Consider the following 18,408-nt stretch of genomic DNA (forward strand, 5'->3'; position numbering starts at 1 on the left):
TTTGTGATACTTGAAAAAGAGAAGAGTGGACATATTTGACATATATTCATTTGCTGACAAACTGTTATTGTGTATCTGTTCATTACCCAAGATAATTAAGTGCCAATATAAGTAGGCCTTTAATTACTTATTAACATAGAATAAGGGTGATGAAAGATGAATATATGAAATTTATCAGACCTTCCCAAATTACACTGTTCATGTTGCCTTTCATTGAGTAAAATGCAGGCTCCTGGAGGGGGAAAAGCAAAACAAGTATTTCTTGGAGAGCAGGGAATTCATGCTCCCAGAACAGATGGAAGAATCCAGCTGATCATTTTTAATTACCTGTAGAGAACTTTTTACTTTACTTGATGAATCACTAAGACTGTAGTTACTTTATTATCCCTTTATAAAATTGTTTCCTGTTTATGTCCTTACTGCCAACAAATACGTGAAGTTTATGATTTTCATATTCTAAAGATAGTAAGGGAAAAAAGAAAAATATAAGAGGAAAGATTGGAAAAAAATAAAAATAGTTTGAATGTTTAACATTACCGGACATAGGTCTCTGGTTCACATTGTCGTTTAATATACTACAAGGAAAGCATTTGAGGTATTCACATTTGACATTTTTATGTCTATTGGACACATATTTATCATTTCTTCAATTAAAATTCATTAGATATATGGTGCCCATTATTTTAACAAATGCATACTCAGAAATAATATTAAGCATTCAATTATAAACACTGATGTGAAAATAAGCACAAATATAATATCAAAATCACTCAGGAGGAAAATTAATATGGCTAACTACAGAAGAGGATACGTTTTAGACAGGGAGATGGTTAAGCATCAGTCTGAATATTATAGAGAAACGTCCTCCAATTTTCCATAGCAAGAGAACATCAGGAAATTTATCTAAATGAGGAAGGTGTTCATTATTTATTATTTGAGTTGATTCTCTTTCTCTCTCTGTCTCTCTCTCACACGCGCGCACACACACACATACACACGCACACGCACACACACACACATCACACACATACTTCAACAACATAGAGAACTGAGACAATTGGTAATCAGAAAATTTCTCTAAAAAATGTCATTAATAACCACATACTTGGTGCTTGAATCTCACCTGTCTTCACACACATAGCATTTGCCAATGTTAATGGACTACATGAGGTTTACACAATTGTTTTCTATTTTCTTCATAGATACAAATTTTATCTATTTCCCTTCTATGTCTCTTATCAGTCATTTATATTTTATGATAAATATAAAGTACTAATATTCACTGTAGATTTGGAATACACAGAAACAATTAAAAGCAAAGAAAAATTAAACTACCCTCACAAAAGCAGTGAGTTGAAACAGTTTTTCACCTCATTCATTCCCATTGAGTAGTGGCTATTTTCAACATTTTTAAATTAGATAGGAAAATAGTTTTCTCCCTGAGCTTTCATTCAGATGTGTTTATTAACAAGATTTGACTTTAAATCTTACTAGCAAAATATCTTTCTTAGCAGTCATTCAAGAGGGATGAGAGGATGGGCAAAATAGGTAAAGGGGATTAAGAAGTAAAAGTTCAAATTATAAAATAAATAAGCTATGGTGATGAAAAGGACGGCACAGGGAATATAGCCAATAATACTCTAATAACTGTGTATGGTGAGGACAATAACTATACTCCTCATGGTAAGCCGTGCATAATGCCATGCATAGAACTGTCGAATCACTCTGTTGTACGCCTGAAACTAATATAACATTGTATGTCAGCTATACTTTAATAAAAAAAAACCATTCTGTTTATATGTCCATGAATTAGTATTTAATGAGAAAATGAATGTAAAGAGGTTGGGACAGAATATGATGTCAATGAAACATACAATAGAAATACCACTTCTCTTTATATTGTGGCAACTAGGAAGTGTTTTGTTTTGTTTTTTTTTCTTGTAGCGCATCCTTATATGTTCTTTCATTCTTTTCAGGATGCTGACCATGGAAGTAGGAAGAGATAAACAAATATATATGTATTTTTTATTATATCTTATTTTCCAGCATTTGAGATTTTTATTTTTATTTTTAAGATTTGTCATCATTTTCCTGTTGGCTTTTCTCCCTTGATTTCATGCTTAGAAACTCCTTGCTTAACTATAGGTATCAGTTTCTTCTTGCTGTTAATATTAACAATTTCCCATTTATTTTTTATATTGTGTGAGACTAAATTATTTTCACATTCTAGTTAATTTTCCTAATATTAATACATAAAGTATCCCTTCATCATTCCTTTATAATGCTGCCTATATGATGACATTACACATTATTTCTTAGAATCAAGTTTTGCAGAGACGACTTTGTACTATTCAGCCTATCTCTGGATCAGTTACTAATATCATCTGCTTTTACATTCTTGTTTGCCATCTCCATTAATGCTATCTTCTCTGGATTTTTATTCTTGGCTTTGTTTCTTGAGGATTTTCATTGGTTTGTTGATTCATCCCTCCATTTTTAAGCACCTGTTCCACATCACAGCATGTATTGGGTGCTAAGGAATACTGACAAAGACTCCAGGCAGTAGGACTACAAAGTGCACAACTAGCGGAGGAAATATCCAGCTAGCCTCCTATGAGTTCATCTACGGTATAGCTAAAGTCTGAGTTTCTATAGCACCCTTTGCCTTCCCAAGCATATTTCCTACTACTTATTAATATCTCATTATATATTTCTTATTAACTATTGCTTCCAGGTGGTCTGTGAGGTCACAAATATCTTCATAATAATATTTAAAATGATCACACCTTTTAACTGTGTTGACCTTTGTACTACTGAAGCAAAAGTAATGTTGGAGGGTGCCTGTGTGGCTTAGTTGGTTAAGCGTCCAAATCTTGATTTGGCTCAGGTCATGATCTCACAGTTTGTTGGTTCAAGCCCTGCATTGGGCTCTGTGCAGACGGCATGGAGCCTGCTTAGGATTCTCTCTCTCCCTCTCTCTTGGCCCCTTTTCTGCTCTCTCTCTTTCTCTCTCTCGAAAAATAAACTAAAAAAAGTTTTTTTAAGTAATGTTGGGCAAAATTGTATGTACGTTGGCATGAATCAAGCCAATGGTACAAAAGTATCGTGGAAATCATATTCTTCACTACCACACCCTCCGATTCATTTTCTAAAGGGACTGTTTCATAGAATCATTTAAGAACGCCCTTGATGGGGCACCTGGGTGACTCAGTCATTTAAGCATCCAACTTCGGCTCAGGTCATGATCTCATGATTTGTGGGTTCAAGCCATGTGTCAGGCTCTGTGCTGACAGCTCAGAGCCTGGAGACTGCTTCAGATTCTGTGTCTCCTTCCCTCTCTCTCCACCCTCCCCCACTGGTACTCTGTATCTCTCTCTCTCTCTCTCTCCCCCCCGCCAAATAAACATTTTAAAAAAAAGAATGTCCCTGATAAAATAAGACAAAATATCAACTGTATTAAATCTTGATCTTAAATATACCTCTTTTCATTATACTGAAAAAAGATGAGAAGTAAACATAAAAGAACATCTGTTGCATACCATATAACAGTTGTCTTGAGGCAAACACATGAGTGACTGCAGTCTGAGCTGAACTACTCACATTTTAATTGAACACCAAAAGTACGACAGAGCTAAACTATGCAGATGTGAGTATTTGGCAGATATTTTCTTGAAAATCAACCAAGATAGTCACTCGAAGGAACACAAATGACAGTATCTGATATCAACGTTAAAATGCGTGCTCTTAAGTGAAAATTAGAGTTCTGTAAAACTTGGGTCTGTCATGGTTTCTAAAGACTTAAAACCTTAAAAAGAAAAGTCTGGTAATTATATTAATGAACATAATTCTTGGCTCTAAATTGAAATGTGCCAATACATGGAAGATCTCCATGACCAGTTAAAAATATTAAATATGTATTTTAACATGTTTTCAGTTTTAATTTCTACCACGGACACTATCCACCTAAATTACCCAACTAGACTAAGAACCTTTGGCTTCATCAATTGTTTTAAGAGTGTAAAGAGTTTCTGAGTTCCAAATGTTTATCTACAGGATAAAGCCCAAGCTCTCAGACTGTTATATCAGTACTAGCACAAGCTTCTCAGAAATTTCATGTTTTCTTTCAAATATCATAGACAGTAAATAAGCAAATCTACTGAAATGCTTTATCCCTGCATACCTCCATACAATATTTCAATATAATCTTTCATAATATAATGTAGTCTCTCTTCACCTGACATGTTTCCATTTATATTACAAAAAAAATATTTAAATGTCATCTACTCATCCTGTTCCCTCTACCCATCCAGATATGGAATAACTTACATCTCATGTTGATTCCCTCAATACTTTGTAATACACCTATTATCATATATTTTAAATTGCACCAGTGTTCAGTGCCTTTTTTTGTGCTGATAAATGGTAGTGGACTGTGGGCCATTTGGAAAAAACCAACTTTGGTGTATTTTACACCAAAACACCAGGTTTGCTGTTTTACCTTATGCTAGGGTAGCTAGCACATAATGATTAAAAATAAACTACTGCATTTTATTGGTGAATCCTTCCCAGAGCTGAGATTAGGCATCAACATTTATTTGAAAAATAAAAAGTATATTACTTTTAAATTAGGATACACAGATACCCTTGAAAATTGAGTAATAGGAGTGTATTTTAGGTTATAACATAGCTTTATATTCCAGAATGTCAGCACCTTTCTTCTTGCTTTTTTAAGGTTATGGTAGCCATAACTTGTTTGGTAATGGATAATATGTTGGCTCCTTAAAAATATATGCTTCCGTGTATTCATGTGCAATATGCTGACTGTCTCATTTGATGCACTATTAATCCTAGAGTGGCTACTATTTGATCTTTATTTCCCTTTATTATAGAAATCAGAGTGTTACACAAATCGTCAAAGTGTGCAGCCTCTTTTCTATCTGCAACATTGAAAGAATTGAAGTTGCTGATGTCAGTTTCATAGAAGGCTTCTTTTCTAAGATGTAAATATAGCTCACATTGAACCTGAGATATGTTTCTATAGAAAAGCACATTGCTTACAAAACTTACTTTTCAGTGTGTATGTGTACAAGTTAATTTATAATGTCAGCAGTGTCTAGTGCCTAATGTACATGACGGATGCGGTTTTTCAGCTGCATAAATATAGTAACTTATTATTAAAGTTATGCGGACGTGAATGGTTTTAGCCTAACATTTACTCAGCTTTATTCTGGTGGAGTCTCTGTGATGTTCCTCGGGTGAATGTTCCTTCCTCATTCTCAGTATTTGGCCACTTTCAGAACTGGCTCACATCCAAACTCCCGGATCACAAAACACAGCCAAGTGGTTGGCTACAGTGGTTGATTCAGGGATAGGTATGTTGCAGCCAAGTCAACAAGAACCGTATAGAGTCTATTACTTGAAATATTTGTAAAGAAGTTTGCTTTTTCCACTGAAGTTGCCAAAACACAAAGGTGGAATTCTGAAGCTGCTGATGGCTATATTTAATGACAACATTTGCAAAGAGTCTGCCTGGGAATCATGCCAAAGACAGGTAAGCGAGTCATGAAATAAAGAAAGATTAATTCCTAATGAAATATCTCAGTCCCTGGATCCAATTGTTCCTGAAGCCAAAACAACCCCTGGACTTCCTGGTTGTATAAGATATTAAATTATTTCGCTTCTTAAAGGCAGGTTGAGTTGGGTTTCTGCTCTTTAGCATTGAAAGTCATAACTAATAGAGTAAAATTAACTTTACTTTCAGGTCAGTCTTGCCAGAATTATACTATAAAACAGACCAATGAGTTCACAGTATGCATAATGACCCTATTAAGAATATCACCAACTATAATGTAAACATCATCACTGAGGCAATAGTATTCAGTTCCTGAAACACAGAACATGCTAAATTCCTTAGCCTATTTTCCCTAATAACTTCATGTACAATTCAGGAACAAAAATAAATGTCAGTTAAGTTGAAATATACATTACAACTAAATTACAATGCAATTCCTAATTATTCTTAGTGTGTCCTTTCATGATGAAAGAAGAAAAGCAATTTTAGTACAGTGTATTATTGGTTTCTAAATCTTCTGAGTAATGAATTAAAAAAGAATCTTGTAAAAATGATACAATAACCATATAACGTATATCTCTGTTATCTCTAGTTTGCTGAACTCTAAAGCACAACACCCACGGTAATATTTTCTAAAATTTATTGTAATTTATACTAAACTATGCAGTAAATAAACCCAACTATAGTTTTTTTTTACTATTTTATATTCATTTGATTTGTATAAAACCTTCTATTATTATTATAATCACTAAGTCTGCTAAGCTTGAGTAAGATGTATGTCACACAAAATATATTGGACCTCTGTATGAAATTTGGCAAGATGAAGAAAAATGTTTTCCTTATGAGTGATATTTACTATTTTAATACGCTACTTATGTACTATAACCAGTTTAGTGAAAGTTGTTCCTCTTCTTTTTTCGGTTAATAAAATAATAGTTCCACAACTGAAAAATTTAGCTATCTCCAGCATACTTCAATTCTTACAAAATACCTTATGATATTTCAATTCTTAGATACGTTATTAAAAAAATTATAGATACTTCAATTCTTAAAAATATTTACAATGCTAGATACTTCAATTCTTAGAGTATTTTTACAGCTTTATATTTGAATAATGCATAGTCACTATATTTCTGTTATGTGACATATTTTATATTTGCCTAGATGAAAGTAATTCACAAAGCACTCTTACAGAATCTGCTTTTTTTCTTGTGTAAGCAAGATAATTTTTTTTCTTTTTTTAATGTTTACTACTTTGAGAGAGAGAGAGAGAAAGAAAAAGAGCGAATGAGCAGGGGATGGTCAAAGAGAGACAGAGAGAGAATCCCAGGCAGCCTCTGCACTATCCACACAGAACCCAATGCAGGGCTCAATTCCACGAATCATGAAATAATGACCTGAGCCAAAATCAAGAGTCAGACACCTAACCAACTGAGCCAGCCAGGCATTTTTTTCTTTCTTAATGTCAGGCAAGAAGAAATTTAGAAATGCCAAATTCAAGTTTTACTCAAATCAAAAGCAACTATAATAATCTTAAAGAGCACTCCAATTCAGTTTTATTAGATGTCTAAATATATAATTTGGAATCATTAATTGATGTTCCAAAACAAGTGTTTCCAAGATCAAATTACACACACACACACACACACACACACACACACACACACAAACACATATCTCTTTATTGAAACAGTTCTGAGAACTTAATGTGCATTTAATTCTCCAAGAAAAAACAAATATATAATATTCCCCAGGCTTATTTCCTACAAAATATTTTTTAGCTGAACTTTTTTTAAAAAAATTGTATTACATTTATTTATTTTTGATAGACAGAGACAGACAGAGCGCAAGTAGGGGAGGGGCAGAGAGAGAAGGAGACAGAATCCGAAGCAGGCTCCAGGCTCCAAGTTGTCAGCACAAAGCCCAAGCAGGGCAGGGAGTCACAAACCGCGAGATCATGACCTGAGCCAAAGTGGGACGCTCAACCGACTGAGCCACCCAGGCGCCCCTTAAGTGAACTTTTATAAAATTCCATGGGGAAAAAAAAATTCCACAGGAACAGCTGCTTTTTTTTTAATGTTTATTTATTTTTGAGAGAGAGAGAAAGAGTGTGAACAGATTCTGAAATAGGCTCTAAGGCTCCGAGCTGTCAGCACAGATCCCAATGCAGGGCTTAAACTTGGGAAGGGGGAGATCAGGACCTAGGCCGTAGTTGGACGCTTTATCAACTGAGCCGCCCAGGTGCCCCTCCATAGGAACAGTTTTTCGCTGAACAAATATTTAGGAAAACAAAAGTAGAATATTTTCTTTACTCCTTTAATGAACTGAGAATAGGGGTTGCTTGGGTGGCTCAATGCATTGAGCGTCAGACTTCAGCTCAGGTCATGATCTTACGGTTCATGAGTTTGAGCCCTGCATAGGGCTCTGTGCTGGCAGCTCAGAGCCTGGAGCTTATTTCAGATTCTGTGTCTCCCTCTCTCTCTGCCCCACCCCTGTTCACGCTCTGTCTCTGTCTCTCACAAAAATAAATAAACATTAAAGAAAATAAAATTAAATAAAATTAAAAAAATAAATTAAATACATAAACATTAAAAAATAAAAATAAAAAAATTAAAAAGTAAAGATTGAGAATATATTTAATTTTCCCCATAATGCAGTATGGATATATATTATGTAAATAAAATATAAATATAATATATATGTAAAATAAAGAAAATTATAAAATATAATGCATACCTAAAATAAAAAAGTATGGGTTAATATATTAATAAAATATAAGAATAATAGATATATAAATAAAATATACATATATAAAATATACATATACATATAAAACATGAAATATATATAGTACATATATACAATAAAGTGTTTTAATTTATGTAAGTTTAAAACTACCTTTATTTTATTTATTTTAAAGGTTTGGACGAAATGGGCAGTACAAAGTACATTTGCAATTCACCGACAGTATCTGCAAACTAAAATAAAAATATTGAGCAGAAAATGTGCTGGCCATATTTAAACTAAAATTTTCATCACTTACAATGTTTTTACAAATAGACCATTCAGTACATATCTTCTTAGTGTTTCTATCCAATATTGTTTTTGTTTCTTTGTTTGTTTGTTTGTTTTTATGTTTTGCTGTATTTAAAATTTTCCACCTGGGCAGTTCAAAGCCCATTTTCATCAAGCTTTCAAGGAATGATTAATATGATTTTCAATAAAGACTCCACATAATTAAATTGAATACGTACATTTTTACTGTTTACATTTTATATTTACAGTTCACCTGATACATTATTTACATTTACAAGAAATATATTCGGTCCTAGAAAAAATTGCTTAATAAAATTTAAGTATTCAGGTAGCTTCAGTAATGTCATCATGCTTTAATAACTAAATAAATAAAATTAGAACAAGGTTTTTTGACGTATATCGGAAATTTTTTTTCCTCCATAGAACTAACCAAAATAGCACATGTAATTATAGTGATCCTTTAAGAACAGAAAAAACATTCACAAGTTCAGAAAATGGTTTAAGACACATGGGGTTCCATCTGCTACCTGCTCTACTTTTAAAGAACAAACCCCAAACCAGGGTAGAATCAGTGAGCTGCATTCTGAGTCTGAAAATCCATCAGTGCCAGCTCTGAAACAAGTAAATAGATTCCTCTTCTATTATAGAATGGGAGTCGTCTGTCCTGACCACCTTCCTCCCTCAGACCCACCATAAAATCTGCTTCATAGCTTGCCACAATTTTTTAAATCATACTTCACTTTATTACTTTGGGACAAAGCATCAATATTCCAGGAGGCTCCCGGAATATACAAATTTATTAACTGAAATATTATTCACTTAATACCCCATTCAACACTACTCAGTGTTTCAAACTGTCTACCACAGTACAGTGATTTTCCAATTTTTGGTCTCAGGATCCCCTTACATTCTTAAAATGTATTAAGCACCCTAAAGGAACTCTTGCTTATGCAGGTTATAGCTCTCTTTATTTAATACTAGAAATCCAACTGATACCTTTTATAAATATTTATTGATCGCTTTTAAAACAACAAGAGTAAACCAATTATACATTAACCTACATCCCATAATTTTAATGGAAAAAAATTGTTTTGTATCAGTCACAGCAGAGTGATAGTGATGCTATCTATCACGATGTCTGTGGACACTCACCTGGGTTCCTGCTACTCGTGGGAGCCACCATAGACAATTCCCAACCAAAACCAATGTTGTGAGTAGACCAGCCTTTGTGGTTCTTATTGTGATTGCAAGACACATCTCAGCAACAACCATCAGGGAACTTTGGAAAAACAAAAACAGAGTTTATTATTCACAAGTTTTGAAGTGTACCAGGTATGCTTGGGGCCACACGGAGAGGTAGAGACAGAATAGACTTGGCATTCTGCCTTTATTGGGGTAAAGGAGTGGTTGCCCTTATTGGAGAATTTAAAACATAAAAGTAGGAATTAAAGTGCACGGAAGGAAAAAGCAGGGTCACTGTAGACATCAATTATCTAGCTTATCTAGTTTTTTAACAGGGGGACTTCATGGGTGAGGTATCCGGGCTCTTTCTCTAGTTGTATAGCTGGCAACATGCTTATTCTAGATAAATATCTTCAAAATGGATTCCTTGGGGTGCCTGGGCAGCTCAGGTGCTTAAGCCTCTGATTTCAGCTCATGTCATGATCTCGGGTTCAAGCCCCGCATGAGGCTCTGTGCTGACAGCTCAGAGCCTGGAGCCTGCTTCAGATTCCGTCTCTCTCTCTCTCTCTTTCTCTCTCTGCCCCTCCCCCACTTGTGCTCTGTTTCTCATAAATGAATAGATGTTGAAAAAAAATTTTTAATAATAAATAAAATGAAATGGATTGTTCAGCTATCAAAGATTAATGTAAGGCATTTACATACACTGCCTACATGCATTTTCCAAAACAAAAAGAATGGTTAGAGGAGTTCATTGCTTTACATTTTTATAAATCTCTTTAGTGGCTGGATTAATGGAAGACAATTGGATTGTCATATCAGCTCTGCATTCAACCTACTGTAATAATATGTCACATATCCTTTGGGAAACTCCACCAAAGAATCTTAGTCTTGTAAAATAGTTTTGACTTGATATACACCCTATTAGTATTATCTGGTGACTCCTAGAATCCCTTAAACCCTTCCAAAGTCTATGTAAAGTCAAAACTCTGGTGTAGTAGTTATCACCATTCCTGAAAAAAACTCCAGAAGAAATAGACAGCATATGGAGATAAATACCAGAATAGGGCCTGGGACAGAAGGGCATCAATATGTCAACGGACAGTGGGTAAAATGTATTAGAAGGGTGGAGGTTATGGGAAACCCCCAACCAAATTTCACTAAGTTTTATACAATTTCCCTGAGCTGGCTCTGTGAAATTATTAATTATTGAGCTAAGACATTTTCTTGACTTTTTATGTTTAGGTTCATTTCTTATATTGAAGTTGATTTACCACACTGCAATTTTTGGGATGCACTTTTACTCGTCCTTCCTACAGTACAATATAGGTCCAAGAAAACAACACTGACTGCAAAAGATTGCCACATCTTACAGCATGTATTTATTTCGCTTCTAGTCAATTGTGTCCCCTTTCTGAACACAACCAAAGGAGTGCCGTAAAGGTAGAATCCAACCAGGAGTAACTGTTTACTTCTTAGTTGAAAGTAATCCACTCTTCACTTCAGAGCATACAGTCTGAGACAAAGTAACAACCCAGGCACGGAGATCCAGAATTGCACACTTCGACATTTTTATCAGTTTCCTCTATACTTACTTTACTTACCAGTTCTTTATGTGAAAATAAAACATAATTTTAATTATATACTTTCTCAGGATATTTAAAGGATAAGATATGGACACAATCTGCATTCTATATTTAAATATTGCTTTTTTTCTGCACACACCTGGCCTTTCTTCTATTGAAAGTGATTATTGTAGACAGGACTCCTGATTTTGGAAACACGAAATCTTAAACTTAGAATAATATTTTAATTGTACATGAAAATATATAATAGTCATATAAGTTTATAAATATAAACAAAATTATATAAACACATTGTGGCTTCAAAAAAGGAGTTACACATAATGCTGTGAAATAACTGAATCTTAAATTATACACAAATTATAGTCTTTTCCTTTTTTTTATGTTCATTTATTTTTTTTGAAAGAAAGAGAGAGAGAGAGAGAGCATGAGCAGGGATGGGGCAGAGAGAGAGGGGGACAGAGTATCCGAAGTAGGCTCTGTGCCAATAGCAGAGAGCCCAACGCAGGGCTTGAACTCATCAACCATGAGATCCTGACCTGAGCTGAAGTCGAATGCTCAATACCACCAAGGCACCCCCATAGTCTTTTTCTTAAGAAAGGAAGACATTTCTAATTGTGATATGCCAGAGTGAAAGAACAAAGAAATAATACAGAGCGAGAAATAGTTTTAGGTTAGGAATTCACACCCAACTTAGATTGTTCTATTGGAATATAAAATTTATTTTGAGTAAGAAATGTAAAATGATTTTCATGTAAAAATGTAAGAACGTAGAATATGTTAAAATGTATAAAATCAGGAAGGGTTAGTCTATGGCAATGATTAGTTATTGAATTCAGAACTTCTTGAATGAAAATAATGGCAGCCATTGAAGGAATTGAAGTCAAATGTGTCTTAAAGTATCACATAGGTTATGCCCGGGAATGGGATTTAGGAGAACATGTTGAGCTTGTTCCTGTATTTCCAGAGATAACAGAGTCGCTTTGTGTAAGGTTCTTGATTGCTTCCTCAAGATAAACCCAATCAGGATATTGCTGGGTGGGTAAGACCGCTAACATCCACCCAAACGTGGTCAGGCTATGTGTTCTCTGAGCTTATTAAGAATCAGAAAAGGGGCGCCTGGGTGGCGCAGTCGGTTAAGCGTCCGACTTCAGCCAGGTCATGATCTCGCGGTCCGTGAGTTCGAGCCCCACGTCAGGCTCTGGGCTGATGGCTCAGAGCCTGGAGCCTGTTTCCGATTCTGTGTCTCCCTCTCTCTCTGCCCCTCCCCCGTTCATGCTCTGTCTCTCTCTGTCCCAAAAATAAATAAACATTGAAAAAAAAAATTAAAAAAAAAAAAAAAAAGAATCAGAAAAGTGACATTTTCCCCATGTGATATATGGCCCTTGTAAAGAAAATAAAACTCCAGAGAAAGGTGTACACATTTAGAAAGGAATATACAGTTCTAGAGGTCTCTCCATCACCAAATGAAGGTATATATATATAATGCAGGGGTAGGGGGGTACACCATTACAAAGCAGATTTCTGCAGAATCTGCGTTGTCCCTGGCTGATTAACAATCAGCCATCTGCTCAGCTAGGTTTCCGGACCCCTGAGTAGCAGACCAAGTGCATGTTGTTAACTGAACTTTAGAATGAGATAAGAGAGGGGCGCCTGGGTGGCTCAGTTGGTTAAGCGTCCGACTTCAGCTCAGGTCACGATCTCACGGTCCGTGAGTTTGAGCCCCGAGTTGGGCTCTGGGCTGATGATGGCCCAGAGCCCGGAGCCTGCCTCTGATTCTGTGTCTCCCTCTCTCTCTGACCCTCCCCCCGTTCATGCTCTGCCTCTCTCTGTCTCAAAAATAAATAAAAACGTTAAAAAAAAATTTAGAATGAGGTAAGAGAACATTCAATAAGGACATCAAAATTTCAACTTTGATTCAGAATATGAGGGAATCCTTCATTTTTTGGTAAAAAAAAAAAAAAAAACTCATCTTGAATTTACAAGAAGTTACCAAAGGCAACACAATAACTTCTTAAAATTTTGTAAGAAACTACCAAACATTGGGGCGCCTGGGTGGCGCAGTCGGTTAAGCGTCTGACTTCAGCCAGGTCACGATCTTGCGGTCCGTGAGTTCGAGCCCTGCATCAGGCTCTGGGCTGATGGCTCAGAGCCTGGAGCCTGCTTCCGATTCTGTGTCTCCCTCTCTCTCTGCCCCTCCCCTGTTCATGGTCTGTCTCTCTCTGTCCCAAAAATAAATAAACGTTGAAAAAAAAAAATTAAAAAAAAAAAAAAAGAAACTACCAAACATTTAAGAAATGGATTTTATGGGTGTTTGACTTTAACTATCAATTTTTACTGGTCTAAGTTAAGTGTGATCATTTCTGCTGCCCCATATTTGCTAACACTACAATTTGGGGACACACCATGTTTTGGTGTGTATTATGAAAATTGGATAACCTTCTTTTCTTCCTATGCTGAGAAACTTAGAAGAAGCTGCAGAAGACCACCACTTTATTGTTCCCGTTTGTTCTCTAGTCTTTTATTCTTTCCCATATATTTCACATATGGTGCTCCATATACTTAGTAGCAACAGTGCAGGTAACATATATTTACAACAGGTGCTCATGAATAAAACCAAATAAAAAGGTAAAACCTCCTAGATTTTGCAGTAGAATTCAGTTCCCACTGTTGAGTTTTTCAAGCAGCTACACGGTCTGTTCTCCACCGTCATAAAACAGCTCCAACACATGGAATCCAAATAACAATAATAAATATTGCTGGCCATTTGGCTCTGGAGATGAGAATCACATCTTCATTTTCTCAGCAATGTATTTGTTAACCTACATTGAATGGCAACACAGATTATTTAATCTTCGTATTTATACTAGTTATTATCTGTATTTCCATACAAAATGAAATTGCCAAAAGTTAAAAAGCTGATTAAAAAAAAACAGAAAACAAAACAAAGCAAACAAACAAACAAAAAAACTCAAGCCTTTTCACTAACATTCCTAAAAAAATTCTACTCATCTAATTTTCTTACTAGGCTTGTGTTAATAGCTAAAGATTTCTATTGCAACTTATTGTGAACAAAAAGACAGTATTCATGACAAAGAGGTTCTGATTTTCAAAAGAGCCGCAAGTACCATTAAAAAAAAAAATCATTTCCAAATGTTCCTTCCCAAAATGTCTACTTTGATTATTTGATTCTGTTTGAACTGTTATTTTTAAGTGAAATATAATCTATAGCACATGACTAACTCTCCATAATTCAATATATTGTTTTTAAACTGATTTATGTATATGGATAATGCATACCCAATGAAGTTTTTCATGATTCCCCAAAAGCCCGTCACTTGTTATTACATATGTAGTGATACCTCAATTAACACTTTTTTACTAACAAAATAAATCAAATTTAAAGCATAAACTGAAAAATAACATGTTCAGTGTAATTTATAAAAATGGCAAACTGTTTCATCATTAGAGCAAGATTAACAAATGAAAGCACTTGGCAAAACTCCTTTACATAGATTTATAAAAGAGAAGCATTGATCTTGCCATTCTTTCCTAAAACAATAAAATCTATCACCAGTTTAGTTCAGATCTAACTCTGAACAAAAGTTATAAGAAGGTGTTTTGGGGCACCTGGGTGGCCAGTCGGTTAAGCATCTGACCCTTGATCGAAGCTCAGGTCTTGACCTGGGTCATGAGTTCAAGCCCCATGTTGGGCCCCATGCTGAGCATGGAACCTACTTTAAAAAGAAGTTATAAGAAGGCATTTTGCCTTCACGCATTAAAATAACAAGAGGATTTTTAATAAATATAATGGATTTGGCAAATGTAAATAGAAAGTTCTTGTGTTATGCTGAATATATAACCAAAAAAAATCCTAATAAGCAAATTTCAGGATCATAAACAATATTAATTGAAAGTCTCCATTCCAGAACTAAATGTTACAGTGATTTAACTAGTTTAACATACTTCCAACTAGAAATAATTCACAAATTTGTGAGAACAAAATATATACCATATTTGCTTATTTTCCTTTTAAGCACTCAATATACAAATTCCTTTGATAATTATTCTTCACCTCAAGTTCCTTCCATATTTTGTTGATGCAAATTCATTCCAAATGGTTTTCAAGGGCTTTCCTTCCTTCCCAGACTTTCCATAATACTTTCTAAGACCTCATATATATGATTAACACTCTCCCCTAAACTCCTTGTGTGTGTGTGTGTGTGTGTGTGTGTGTATGTGTGCAGTTTAATAACGTTTTTTGACAAACAGTGGTTATTTCCCATCCATATTGATTGTCTGTAGAGTTTTGAAAATGGTGACACGTACACTTGTAAAGAATGTACAGAGGTTGGTTGGTGAATCGTCATCTTCACTTCTGGACAACCACACACAGGTACAGTAGGAAACATTCCTTATTCCCTTGGCCCAGGCAGCCTTGTTAAGCCTTGTCTCAATGTGCACATTTGAAGTTCCAATCTCTTTCTCAGCACATTTCTGAATCTCTGAGTGTCCAAAGGGGACTCTGAAGGATGCACTTGTGCATGTTGATGGTATATTCTCTGGTCACCACCTCATTGATGGCAAAAAGGCCCTCCTTGCCACCCTTCTTTGCAGAGTCCATCCCACTAAGCACAGGTTGGAAACAACTCTCCCCTGCCCTCTTAAACATTTTATGAAAGCTTAATTTCACCCTTTGAACCTAATTGAAAGCTGTTATTATTTTTTTACATAATCTCTTCTTTCTCCATCACTCATGATAATTAAGTGTGAAAAGTTAGAATTTGACCCCATTAATCCTCACTGATTAATCCTTAGTGATGTTACTACTCCATATTTTTATAAAAATATACATACAAAAATGTTGTCTTTTATGCTATTTTGTGAGATCCAGCTTTTATCTCTGCTGGTTTCTGTTAATTTTCGTCTAACCAGCTACCCTACTTGATTCACTGACCACTTGCCATTTGGCTCAGACTCCTCCTTTGTGCGTCAAGTAAAGGTTTATGATCTGCTCAATACCATGGCCTCCCTGCTTTTTAACCCATACATCTCCAGTGTGGTTTTTTTGTTTGCTTGTTTTTTGGGTTTTTTTGTTTTGTTTTGCTTTCTTTGCACCCTGCTCGGTACCCTTCTCCACCTACCCTGCTATCACTTCAAAATCTATCTCACGGGATTATTTGATTTTTGGATGCCGAGTTTGATAAGTTCTTTATAGATTTGGGTAGTAACCCTTTATCCGAAATGTCATTTGCAAACATCTTCTCTCATTCTGTCAGGTGCCCTTTAGTTTTGTTGAATGTTTCCTTCACTGTGCAGAAGCTTTTTATCTTGATGAGGCACCAAGAGTTCATTTTTGCTTTTGTTTCCCTTGTCTCCCCAGAGACATGTCTAGTAAGAAGTTGCTCCAGCCAAGGTCAAAGAGGTTGTTGCCTGTTTTGTCCTCTAGGATTTTAATGATTTCCTGTCTCACATTTAGATCTTTCATCTATTTTGAATTTAATTTTGTGCATGATGTAAGAAAGTAGTCCAGTATCATTCTTCTGCATGTCACTGTCCAATTGTTTTCCCAGCACGATTTGCTGAAGAAACTGTCTTTTTTCCATTGGATATTCTTTCCTGCTTTGTCAAAGATTAGTTGGCCATACATTTGTGGGTCCATTTCTGGGTTCTCTATTCCATTCCATTGATCTGAATGTCTGTTTTTGTGCCAGTACCATACTGTTTTGATGACTACAGTTTTGTAATACATCTTGAAGTCCAGGATTGTGATGCCTCCACCTTTGGTTTTCTTTTTCATCATTATTTTGTCTAGTCAGGGTCTTTTGTGCCTCCATACAAATTTTAGATTTATTTGTTCTAGCTCTATGAAGAATGCTAGAGTTACTTTGATAGGTATTGCATCGAATATGTAGATTGCTTTGGGTAGTATCGACATTTTAACAATATTTTTTCTTCCAATCCATGAGCATGGAGTGTTTTTTCCATTTCTTTGTGTCGTCTCCAGTTTCTTTCATAAGTGTTCTACAGTTTTCAGTGTACAGATCTTTTACCTCTTTGGATAGGTTTATCCCCAGGTATCTTATGATTTTTGGTGAAATTGTAAATGGGATGGATTCCTTGATTTCTTTTTCTGCTGCTTTATTATTGGTGTATAGAAATGCAACCAATTTCTGTATGTTGATTTTATATCCTGCAACTTTGCTGAATTCATGTATCAGTTCTAGCAACTTTTTGGCAGAGTCTGTTGGGTTTTCCATGTTTTTTTATCATGTCATCTGTGAAGGGTGAAAGTTTGACTTCTTCTTTGCCAATTTATATCCTTTTTATTTCTTTTTGTTGTCTGATAGCTAAGGATACAACTTCCAGTACTATGTTGAACAACAGTGAGAGTGGACATGCCTATCATGTTCCTGACATTAGGGGAAAAGCTCTCAGTTTTCCTCCATTGAGGATGATATTAGCTGTGGGTGTTTCATATATTCCCTTTATGATGTTGATGTATGTTCCCTCTATCCCTACTTTCTTGAGGATTTTTATCAAGAAAGGATGTTGTGTTTTGTCAAATGCCTTTCTGCATCTTCAGATGATCAAATGGTTCTTACCTTTTTTTAAAAAAAATAAATGTGGTGTATCACATTGATCAATTTGTGGATGTTGAACAAGCCCTGCAGCAGAGGAATAAATCCCACTTGATCATGGTGAATAATTCTTTTAATGTACTGTTTAATTTGATTTGCTAGTATATTGTTGAATTTTTGCATCCAGGTTCATTAGGGATATTTTGTGGGGTCTTTGTCAGGTTTTGGAATCGAGGTAATCTTGGGTTCATAGAATGAGTTTGGTAGCTTTCCTTCCATTTCTATTTTTTGGAACAGTTTGAGAAAAATAGGTATTAACTTTTCTTTAAATGTCTGGCAGAATTCCCCTGGGAAGCCATCTGGCTATTATTTGTTGGGAGGTTTTTTTTTTTGTTACTGAATCAATTTCTTTGCTGGTTAGGGCCTATTACAATTTTCTATTTCTTCCTGTTTCAGT

General features: G+C 35.2%; 1 pseudogene; it reads right to left on the reverse strand.

Moving 5' to 3' along the window:
* Window positions 1-15,645: 15,645 nt before the first annotated feature.
* Window positions 15,646-15,994, reverse strand: LOC122477865 (annotated as a pseudogene).
* Between the last annotated feature and the right edge of the window lie 2,414 nt (window positions 15,995-18,408).

Source organism: Prionailurus bengalensis, chromosome A1, assembly GCF_016509475.1.
Source record: "Prionailurus bengalensis isolate Pbe53 chromosome A1, Fcat_Pben_1.1_paternal_pri, whole genome shotgun sequence".
NCBI lineage: Eukaryota > Metazoa > Chordata > Mammalia > Carnivora > Felidae > Prionailurus > Prionailurus bengalensis.